Genomic DNA, 10,632 nt, shown 5'->3' on the forward strand with positions numbered 1-10,632 from the left:
TGGAGCCGAGCAAGCTGAAGCTGTGAACAATCTCAATCTCTTCACCATCCATCCTGATAACATTTCAGCAACATGGCTTTTTAGTAAGTAGTCCATTCTTTTGGTTTTGTTGTCAGCAAAATCACTCCATCCAAGTTTTCCCTCTGGCTATGTCTTCTCTGACTACCCTGAAATGCCTTTCTTTGTCTTCCTAACAAGTATTGTTTCTCAGTTCTGCCCTAGTTCTTGTATTTTCTCACTCTCTGTATTTTACTTTAATGATTCCAGCAACTCTTAGGGATGTAATTTCTCATCTATTTTATCTTTCATTCCTATTATGAATCATATGACCAGTGCTGTTGGACATCTATAGATTATGCAATTATTTTCTAGTTCATACATACCTCTCCTCTCTGATTGCCTCCTCTTTCTGAATTTTCTGTCAGGTAACCTGGTTAGTATCATTAACTCCTTTCCCTAATTTGTATCCAACAGCTATTCAGTTTGTCCAATAACAATGCTGCTGTTCAACTGTTTCTTTTCTATATTTGTTTCTCTTCATTCCCGTGGCCATTATCCCTGGTTTAGATCACTATAGTGACTGCTCCAGATTTCTCATGTGGGGATTTGGGGCTTTACGTTTTCATTGGTTTATAGTATCCTGACCTAGCTGCAATACAGTTCCTTAATTCTACAACTAACATCTAAATACATACTTGGCACTTAAAAAAATATCACAATTCCTGCACTAAACTACCCATCAGTTTTTTACTTGGGGGGGGGGGAGTATGTGAGTCAAAGGAGGCTATGTAAATGATAGAGTTATTTTGTAAGTACTAAAGTAAATTTCTAAGAGGAGACTGTACATTTTGTAATGAAAAGAACAATAATGAGGAGTTATTTGGACTGAAAAAGTTTAACTAGAGATATATGCTCATTGGAAATTTAAAAATATTAATCTTTGAGTGGATTGGCTAGAGGAAATCACTCAGTGGGTTAATTTTCAGCTTTAATCAGAAGAATAGATAACTTCCTTGTTTGGCTATGTTAAGAATAGGTTCCTTTGAGAAATATCTAGTTAATAGGAAATAGCTAAGAGGGCCAGTAGAATAATGAAATTAGTTTGTATGGATGAAAGCAGGGTTTGTGTAGGAAAATGGAGACTTGGAGAGATGGCGTGCCTGGACCATTCAAAGCTTCTGAGAAGGTTAATTTGAATTTTTCTTGCATGCAATAAAAAAAATTATGGAAGCATATTAAGTAGAAGGATTAGCAGATGTAAATTAAGATTTAGAGAAGAAGTAAAAGCAGTAAACATAAAAAGTGTATATTTGTTATATACCATCGAGTCACAGCTGGCTCATCATTGACAGCAGGTGTTCAGGGGCTGTAATTTACACAAGAGGAGATTGTCTGTTTTTTTTCCTCCCCCCTGTGAAATAGTTGATGAATTTGAACCACATGCCTTTGAGCTGGCAGTGCAACTACTTACCACTAAGTCACCAGAGCTCCCTATCAAAAGAATAGCACTAAATGTAAGAAAAAAAGATAGAAATTTTCAATGATTTCCTCTTACTTGGAATCACAATCAGCAAACTTGGTACCAGCATTCATGAAGTCAGAAGATGTATTGCATTGGGAAGGTGTATAGTCATGTACCACTCCAAAGTACTGAAGGACAAGGATGTCACTTTAAAGACTAAGGTGTACCTGGTCCAGACTGTGTTCTATTCAATTACTTGCTATACATATGAGTTGGACAATAGTAAAAAAACAGAAGAATTGATGTCTTTGAGTTGTGGTGCTGGAGAAGAGTACAGAAGAGTACATAGGCTTTCTATCTATGGACTGTAAAGAATCTCAGAAAAACAGCCAATTCAAGAAGCAATTTTTAATTTGTTTGCCAGATAATAGTTGATGGATCTTTTGTTCCTGGAAGCTGCTTCGTCAATGAAGGTGGAGTGGAAAATTAGTCCAGTTTGAAAGTGTTTCCTCTTATCTTTAGAGCTCTGTAAGCCTGATCCCTTTTGCTGGGCCCTGGAAATAACTCAGACACCAGGACTGACACATTCCTTTCTTTTTTTTTATAGACCTAATTCCTTTTAGAATTGTTTTCATTGCAGAAAAATTGTACATAAAGGGCAGGGTTGCCATCTTCTGCCTTATACAATTCCTACTCTTAATACTTTGCATCCCAGGAACTGCTCATTTTCAAACCTCGAGTTGCTATAATCAAGGATGCTTTAGGCAGAGTATTAAATGATCCAGGAAGTATTAAAAGAAGATGGAAAGAATATACTGAGTCACTGTATAGAAACGAATTGGCAGACACAGAAGAGTTTAATGAAATAACATAAAAGCAAGAGCCTATAGTGATGAAAGAAGAAGTTCAAGCTGCTTTGAAAGAAATAGTAAAATATAAGGCCCCAGGAGTAGATGGTATACCAATTGACATATTTCAGCTAACATTTGCTGCCCTGGATGTGCTCACCAAGCTGTGCCAAGAAATCTGGAGAACAACTACTTGGCCAACTGACTGGAAGAGATCTATATTTGTTTCCATTCCAAAGAAGGGTGACCCAACAGTGTGGAAACTGTAGAACAATCTCATTGATTTCACATGCAAGCAAGATTCTACTGAAGATTATCCAGAAATGATTGGAACACCACATCAGCAGAGAACTGCCGGAAGTCCAGGCTGGGTTTAGAAGGGGTCGTGGTACCAAGGATATTGTAGCTGATGTTAGATTGATCTTAGCTGAAAGTAGAGAATATCAGAAGAATGTTTATCTGTGTTTCATTGATTATGCAAAGGCATTTGACTGTGTAGATCATAACACACTGTGGCTGACTCTGAGAAGAATGGGTATCGCAGAACACCTGATAGTGCTAATGCGAAACCTATATTTGGACCAAGAGGCAGTCGTCAGAACAGAGCAAGGAAACACTGCCAAGAAAGAGTGTATGCCAGGGATGTGTCCTTCTCCATACCTTTTCAACCTATATGCAGAACAGATTATCCGAGAGGCTGGGCTCTGTGAGGAGAGGTGTGGCATCAGGATTGTTGGAAGATCTATCAACAATCTGCTTTATGCAAATAACACAACCCTGCTTGCTGAAACTGAGGAGGACCTAAAATGCTTGCTGCAGAGGGTCAAGGACTGCAGCCTTTGGTATGGATGGAGGCTCAACATCAAGAAGACAAAGATTCTCACCACTGGACCAATTGACAACATCAGGATGGATGATGAAGACACTGAGATTGTTAACAACTTTAATCGGCTTGACTCCACAGTCAACACTTTTGGCAACAGCATCCAGGAAATTAAAAGATATTTTGTGATGGGAAAGTCTGCTGTTAGGGACTGCTTGAAAGTACTGAAGAGCAATGGTGTCACTCTAGAGACTAAGGTGCATCTGATACAGGCCATGGTCTTTGCAATCTTTTGTTATGCATCAGAGAGTTGGAAATGACTAGGGAGGATAGAAAGAAAATTGCTGCCTTTGAGCTGTGGTGCCGGAGAAGAGTATTGATTATAGCAGGACTGCCAAGAAAACAAACAGATTCAACCTGGAGAGAATTAAACTGGGCCGCTCTTTGGAGGCAAGGATTCTGGGCCTTCGTCTGATGTACTTTATACATGTTGAAAGGAGGGACCAGTCCTTGAAGAGGGACATCATTCTTGGGAGGTTGGAGGGACAGCACAGGAGGGGAAGACCCTCTATGAGTTGGATTGATTCAGTGACTGGGGTAATCGGATGGGTGTGTCGGAGGCAGTGCGATTGGCACATGACAGAGCAGAGTTTAGGGCTGTTGTACCTAGAGTCACTATGAGTCACAAGCGACTCGACCAGCACATAACAACAACAACAACAAACAAACAGATCCATTGATTAAATTCCCATAATCTATTTAACTCTTCCTACTTAGTTCTATATTTCTTTTCAGTTTTTATGATTATAAATATCGTCAAACTAAATGTACATATCACTGTATACGTTTTAGATTATTTTCTCATACCAAATTACAATTAAGTTATATATGATTGGTTGTTGTTGTCAAGTGCCAGTAGAGGGCACTAAAACTCAAAGTGACCCTACCAACAACAGATTGAAACTTTATTCTGTCCTATACTCTCTTCATAACTTCCACCTTGATCAAGCCCATTGTTATAATTACTCTGTCAATGCATTTTATTGAGAGTCTTCCTCTCTGTTGCTGATCCTGTGCTCTCCCCAGCATGATACTGTTTACCGAGGTCTGGCCTCTCCTGACAACATTCCTGAAGTATGTGAAATAGAATGTCATCATCTTTGCTTCTAAGGAGCACCCTGGTTGTACTTCCTTCAAGACAGATTTGTTTGTTTTTAAGCAATCCATGGTATATTCAATACTTTCCACCCATCCCACAATTCAAAGGCATTTACCCTTCTCGAGATTTCTTTATTCATTGTTCAACTTTTCCATCTATTTTTTTCTTAGTAAATATACATTTCTGATGTGTCTTTGAAAGAGGTCTTCTATAAATATTTTTAAATTTTTAATTGGATGAAAATTTCTTTTATAAATTATTTAAGTACATTTTCATCTTTCTTTTTTATTTTTTTAAAATTTTATTATTTTTGTGTGAGTGTACCGTCAAATCAGATGTGACTGGTACAGGAGGAGATTGTCCCTCCTTCCCTGGCATAACATCTGGTGGATTTGAACCGTGCGCTTCTGGGATTGTAGTTGCAGCTCCTTGCCACTAGGCCACCAGAGCTCCCCTCATTTTCATCTTTCTTTGAAGAACACTCTATACAGAAATTGAAGGCAAAGTCCCTTTTCTTTGACATATTCTTCTAAATTTGATGGTTATTGATCCTTTCCCCCATTATGTTTAACAGAGGTTAAACCTTAATGAAATTTTTTTCCTTGCTTTTTTGGTGCACCCTCCTCATTATTAACAAAACCAGTGTTTCTAAATACATTAATTATTGTACCTCAAACTCTAGCCTTTAAGCAAGGGTCAAAGCAAAGGGTTTTAAAATATTCACATTGAAAAGGTAACTGTTAAGGAAAATTAAAAGAAAATGAGTAAAGTCAGTGATATTTAGAATCTAAATAACACTGCTTACTATACTGAACAAACACATATTAGCCCAAATTATGGTCTAAATTTAATACTTGGCAGAATTCCTTTGGGTTAAGGCTATTTTAGTTAATTTGTTCAAGCCACTGAGTTAAAATGCAAAATGACATATATACTAAGCCAGATAAACAATTTTCAAAATAGTGTAGTGAGAAAAACATGAATTTTAAAAATGTCTTTTAATGGAAAAATTCTTTTACGATCATATGAGTAATCAGATAATTCACAATTTCATAAGTATCATAGTTATAATTAACTGCACTTCCAGAAGTAGGGTTTGGTTTTTTTGTTTGTTTGTTTGTTTGGTTTTTTTAAAATTGGTATTATTATTCCATTAGTATTCCTGGTAGCTTCATGGTAAGAAGCTGTGCTGCATACTTAAAGGCAGGCAGTTAGAATTCACAAGATGTTCTGAGAAAGAAGGAGGAGAGTCTCTTCCTGCAGAATTTATTGCCTCTGAAAACCTAATGGAGGTCAGCTTTGGGTTGGTTCTGACTTGACGGCACAGAACATCAACAAACATCATTAGTATTACGTATGAAGTATCAAACATCATTAGTATTATGTTTTAAGTATTATATATCTTCGTTTGCAAGTATTGTAATTTTCAGAGTATTATAACTCACAGATATTAACTTACACATGATCAGTGTCATACTTTACTGTTCAAACTATTACTATACAGTAGGCTACAGCATTATTTATAGTGAAGTTGGTGTCATAACTAATACAAAGTTGGATAGTGTTCAACTCTAGCATCAAGCAGTAGTTGAGCTGTACATATACACTCAACAGTTGGGTAGTGGTTCTCTGGGTGTCGATTAAAGATCTGAGTAAAAGGAAATCTTTAACAACGTCAGTCTTTTCTCCTTTTATCATGTTATTTATTGATTAATTTGTGAGGATTTTTGTATAGCATGGTCTCATTCAGATTTTTTTTTTGTCATATGAAGCCTCAATTGTTCATCTGCAGCAGAGTTGTTCAAGGTTCTGTTATCATAATACTTGTATTGCTTATATTTATGTCTAGCAAAAGAAGCCATAGCACTGAAAGCTCTAATCTATGACATAAAATATGTAAGGCTCTTGAAGTGGCTCAAAGGATGAAAATCATTAACCAAAAGTCAAATCAAGCTCACTTTTATGAAGTCTGTTCTGATTCAGGGAGACCCTTTGCTAAGTTCCTTAGGCTGTAAATCATGATGGTCACCATCTGCCTCTTATTTATGCTACAAAGTGACTGGTAGACTTTAATTGCTGATATTTTGGTTATAGGTCCAACATGTAAGGTGCTATTCTACCAGGGCTCCTTGAAGAGGCTATTAGGGCTAATCTATATTATTACAATGGAAAGCAAGATGAGGAAATATCACAGGAAAAAGAATTGTCAAATTCAACAAAAATGCTCACAATCACTGACAATAAGAGAGATGCAAATCAAAACCACAATGAGATACTATCTCACCCCAGGGGAAGTAGCCAAGTTTAATAGGACAACAAGCAATAAATATTGGAGAGAATGTGGAGAGAGTGGAACTCGCATGCACTGTTGATGGGATTGTAAAATGGTGCAACCAGCTGCTCTGTGGGAGAAAGATGGGTAATCTCCTCCCAAGTTGTTGACTGTTTCTGAAAACTCCCTGAGGGTTAGGGATGGGTCTGTTCCAACTCAAGGTTGGACAATGTTCAACAACAATTGCACTGACAGGAATATACCTCAAGGAAAATAAAACTGAGACACAAATGGAGATTTGTACATTGATGTTCCCAGCCATTTATTATAGCAAGAGCATGGAAACAGCCCAAATATTCATAAACAAAAAACTGGGTTGAGAAATTATGATACATTCACACAACGGGATACTACGAGGCACTAATTTTGTAAATACTGTGTAATATGGGAGAAATAATTTCCTAAAATACTGTATAACATGGAACAATCTAGAAAGTATTATGTTGAGTGAACTAACTCAGTCTCATAAAGACAAATACTGCATAAGACCATTATTGTAAAAATAGAAGAACAACTAGCAAGATGTGGATAAAAGTCCAAAAAGTGAAGGGAAGGGGAGGAAATCACTAGGATGACAGAGTTTGGTGGGTAGAGGGGGAACTATAAAGGAACTAGTAAAGATCCAATGGGGAGCTAAAAGAACAAGCTAATACAATGGTGATTAGTCTTATAAAACACTATATATATGAGTAACTGTTTGAAACACAATGTGAATGGAAGAATGTGTGAAGCACAGTGTACGTGAATGATACACAGTGTATATGAATTTTAAATGCAAACCAATATAAAATAAAATTAAATGTGAGGGAGGAGAAGTTTTTTAAGAAGCAGTTAAAGGAACAATTGGCATAAAATTGACAGTTCTAACAAAGAAGAGGTAAGCAACAATCCACCAGGTGGAACTGTTGATGATTTGGTTAGAAGACCATATCCAGAAGAGGATGAATTTATAAACAGTTTAAACAAAAGCACACAGACTTTTTGAAAACCTGAAGGAACAGGAAGTGGAAGACTCCTGTAAGTACTGTAATGCCAACAAAGGCAGGTTTCATTGCTTTAAATGCAGATTTGGCTTACCTAACAAGTGTATAATTGGAGGCAGTTACAGCAGTAACAGGATGTACAACTACTGAAAAATTCAATAATATGTTGGGAAAGATTAAAAAAAAATAAAGAATGTCCACCAAAATAGATTTTCAATGTGGCCAGAACAGGTTTTCTTTGGGAAAGCCTGTTAGGTAAAGGATGTGTAGTCACAAATACGTGAAGATAAATAAGTAAAGGCTTCATGGCCTTTAAAACAGGAAACTTACTGCTGCTTGGATGAAGGAAATGTTGCTGGATTGAAAGAAAAACCTTTTTTTCTTTTTTACTGATTTGAAAACTTCTGTGGATTTTTTTTTTAAAGAATAAAATCATTGGCAAAAATAAGCTTCCAGAGTGCTTACAGGAGTAACTGAGGTGCTGGATGATGATTCAAAGACTTGTTTTCACAGTTTCATTCCTGAAGTGAAGCTGTCTTGAGAAGAGCATTCCTTTCAAAATTCTGCTGCTGCTTGACAGTGCCCCAGGGCATCTTCCTCCTCTAAATCAAGATTTAAAAATGGTATCTTCCTCCAAATATGACAGTTGTAATTCAGCCTACATAGATCACCACCTTCAAAGTATACTACCTACAGACAATATCGACAACAGATAGAGGTACACTGACACTGTGTGACTTTTGAAGAATGATAATATCCTTTAGTGTATCTGGAATATTGTGTCTTCCTGGGAGAAAGTTAGGTGGAAAATAGGTAGGCAATAGGGGGAAAAATTGCTAAGTTATATATTAACATGTTATATTGTTCTGTTGGTTCCATCAAGTCATAACAAATTCAAATAGCTCCAGTGGGAATTCAGAGGCTGTAAATTGCAGAGGGGAGATTTTCTACCATTCTACTGCAGAGAAGCTGGTGTATTTGAACTTCCTGCCTTTGAGTTGGCAGCACAATTTCTTACTACTATGCTACTAGAGCTCCCAAATATAGTTAGCATTCTAGTGCCTCTGAAAACCCACTGGAGGGTCCACTATTGGTTGATGGTACACAACAACAATAAGAACAATACGATGGAAGAGATCAATGGAAATATCATTTATACTGCAAAAGGGATGAATTTAGAATTTAAAATCACTAAGGTGGAATAGATCATAGATAACAAAGAAGAAAAATTGACAGACCTGGACTTAATGGATTTCAAAGAGGAGATAAATGCAAAAAAGAAAAGAAAGAAAATTAATGAAGAGAGAAGTTGTAAAAAAAAATATTGTAGTGACAGGAAGCAGCAGAATAGAAGGAATAAGGGAAATGGGAATTACAGAGGGGTCGTGGGGAAGGGACAGTTGCACTGTGGATGTTATAATTAATGTTGTAAATGAAAATGTGTATGAATGGTTAAATGGAAAACCAATGTGTTTTGTAAGCTTTCATTGAAATCACAATTATTATTATTATTTTTAAACAAAATAAGGGACTTGCAGTTGCCTGGAAATGTGGATCAAAATGTTCATTTCTATGCTAAAATCAATAGACAGCTTTGGGGAACAATGAGATTTTACTGTGGAATAAATGAATGAAGAGAAGTATTAAAGAACACTCTTAATATCTATGACTACATATGTAGCCCTCACTCCCAGGGATAATGTAGTAGATACAGAACTCTACACAAGTAGAGTTATTACCACAATTGACAAAATACCAGAGTTATTTAAATCTACTCAATGTTGGAGTAAATGTTTATTATTTGTATATTTTTTTATGTACTGTGCAAATAAATAAATAAATAAATGTATTTTTAAAGTTTACTTGCAATATTTCCAACTCAGAATGACAAAGATTGCATTTGTAAAGATACTGATGATAAGTTCTCTTTGCTATGAAGTCAGAACTAACTCATAGCTGACCCTTATTGTATTTCTGAGTCTATAAACTGTATGGGAGGAGATTTTCCCTCTTTCTAACAAGGCTTTGAACTACTAGAGAGGCATAGCTTTCGGGTTAGTAGTACAAGTACTGTCCATCTCAATAGTAAACAAACATTCAGACCAAACTCTATAGTAGAATTATAATGTGAGAGCCAAGAATATAATCACAAATTTTCTAGTAGCCATAGTTTATAAGGAGTAAAAGGTAAAATAAAACAGGTAAAATTAATAATAGATTTAACCATATATAGTAGAAATATAGTGGCACTATGTAATCAGTTCGTGGCAGAAGGACGGGCACTCTCCTCCCGTGAGATTTACTGCTCTGAAATCTCACCACAGGATTAGCTATGGGTCATTTCTGACTCAATGGTACTCAACAACAAGAACAACAACAATTGTGCAAGTGGTCAGATGAGTCACAAGAATTTTGTACTGATGAAAAGAGGCAATCGTCATTGTTGTTATTGCTGTTATGTATTGTTGAGTTAAATATGATTCTTAGTGACACTATGGCAATCACTCTGAACCTTGCCCTATTCTGAGTTAACCTCACCGTACCCAAATCATCTGACCCCATTGCGACAGACTGTGTCAATCTATTTTATTCAGGGTCTTCCTCTCCTGCACTAACTTTCTATCCTTCCAAGCATCAAGTCCTTACTCAAGGACTGATGCCTCCTGACAATATGCCCAAAGTACATGAGAAGAGTTTAAAAATCCTTGCCTCAAAGGAGCCATCTGGTTACACACTCTTGAGAACAGACCTTTTTGTTCTCTTGACTGTTCATGGTCTGTTAAATACTTTTCTCCAGAATCACAACTCAAAGGCATCAATTCTTCTTCTTCTTCTGTTATCCTTAGTCATTGTCCAGCTCTCAGATGCATAGCAAGCAATTGAAAAGACCATGGCTTGATCAGGCACACCTTAGACTTTGGACAAGTAGTTCCTCTTTAGCACTTTGGAGAGGTCCTTGAACTCAGATTTTCCCAATGCAATTTGATTTCCTGACTACTTTTGCCAGCGGTGTTTTAGGTGATTA

This window comes from Elephantulus edwardii, unplaced genomic scaffold, assembly GCF_000299155.1.
Source record: "Elephantulus edwardii isolate Elephantulus edwardi_28Jun2011 unplaced genomic scaffold, EleEdw1.0 scaffold00450, whole genome shotgun sequence".
NCBI classification, from domain to species: Eukaryota; Metazoa; Chordata; class Mammalia; order Macroscelidea; family Macroscelididae; genus Elephantulus; species Elephantulus edwardii.